This window comes from Aotus nancymaae, unplaced genomic scaffold (assembly GCF_030222135.1).
Source record: "Aotus nancymaae isolate 86718 unplaced genomic scaffold, 86718_ANA_hifiasm-v0.15.2.pri h1tg000058l, whole genome shotgun sequence".
Lineage (NCBI taxonomy): Eukaryota > Metazoa > Chordata > Mammalia > Primates > Aotidae > Aotus > Aotus nancymaae.
The window spans coordinates 11,610,657-11,612,031 of record NW_026988472.1 but is presented as its reverse complement, the minus strand read 5'-3'; the positions used below and the strand labels follow the sequence as shown (position 1 = coordinate 11,612,031).

The 1,375-nt window shown below is 43.1% G+C and overlaps 1 non-coding gene across 1 annotated transcript; it reads right to left on the bottom strand.

The window, feature by feature from the left end:
• Positions 1-467: 467 nt before the first annotated feature.
• Positions 468-608, bottom strand: LOC135270030 (U4 spliceosomal RNA). Its single transcript, XR_010338249.1, has one exon. It is a non-coding gene; the product is annotated as a U4 spliceosomal RNA (small nuclear RNA).
• Positions 609-1,375: the final 767 nt, after the last annotated feature.

The window sequence follows — 1,375 nt, the reverse complement described above, 5'->3', positions numbered from 1 at the left end:
TCCACCTGCCTCAGCCTCCCAAAGTGCTAGGATTACAGGTGTGAGCTACGGTGCGCAGCCTGGAAACACAATTTTAAAAACCACAGCAGTCACTTAACACTTTCACTGAAAGTATAACTTCAAAAAGTGATATTTTCAGTCTTTTTTTTTTTTTCCGAGACAGAGTCTTGCCCTGTTGCCTAAGCTGGAGTGTGGAGGCTTGATCTCGGCTCAGTGCAACTTCTGCCTCCTGGGTTCAAGCGATTTTCCTGCCTCAGCCTCCCGAGTAGCTGGGATTACAGGCATGTGCCATCATGCCCAGCTAATTTTTGTATTTTTGGTAGAGGTGGGGTTTCACTGTGTTAGCCAGGATGGTCTCTATCCCTTGACCTTGTGATCCACCCACCTCGGCCTCCCAAAGTGCTGGGATTACAGTGCGAGCCACTGCAACTGTACTGATATTTACACTCTTTTTTTTTTTAATTCAGTCTCCATAGAGACTGTCAAAAATTGCCAATGCCGACTATATTTCAAGTCATCATGTTGGGGTATTGGGAAAAGTTTTCAATTAGCAATAATCGCGCCTCGGATAAACCTCATTGGCTACGATAATGCCACTGCACAAAGCTGATATTTATACTCTTAAAGCACTTAGATGAGTGAATTACATAGAGATAAAGGAAAAATTAACATCCCAGAGCTCCGTAATGTCCTGAGAAAAGGGCTTTGTGTGTTATAGACATTATTCTCAAGTGTCACCGAGTCCTTCCTTGATCTGAAGGTCGCATTTCCCCGGTGTCTCTTCCATACCATCTTGCTCTCGAGAAAAGGAGCGTACTCAGGTTAGGGTCAGATCCCTCCTCCTAACCTCCATTTCTGGCCTTGATCTCATTCTCTACAACTGTGAAAGTCATACGTTGAATGATCCTCTGAACAGAGAGCTCCTGCAGCTCTGAGTTTTCATGGTTCCAAGAACACAAATGAAATAACAGCATAACCTAAATTTTATAGGAACGTGCCACTCATTCGACCGTGTCTAGCCTGTGTGTGCGCGTGTGGGTTTCAGTATTCTGGGAAGACAAGAATTACAGTGAATGAACTTCCAAGCCATGACAGACAATAAAACTGGGCACAATATGACTGACTGTCTCTATGGCAACCTCTGTTGACCCTGTGTATGGATATTTCACTCATTTTGGTGAATCACATTTTAAAATATAAATGATCTTATGTTGATGATCATGATTCTGTGACCATTGGTTATTTGTGACCATGATAACTCCATTATTATTTCTGCTCCGGAATCTTAGAAGAGCTATGGAGGAGGTTGGGGGAGGACACACGAGGAGAGAGATGACTCATTTTAACCTTTTCTGGAACAAACAAGTGATTACTT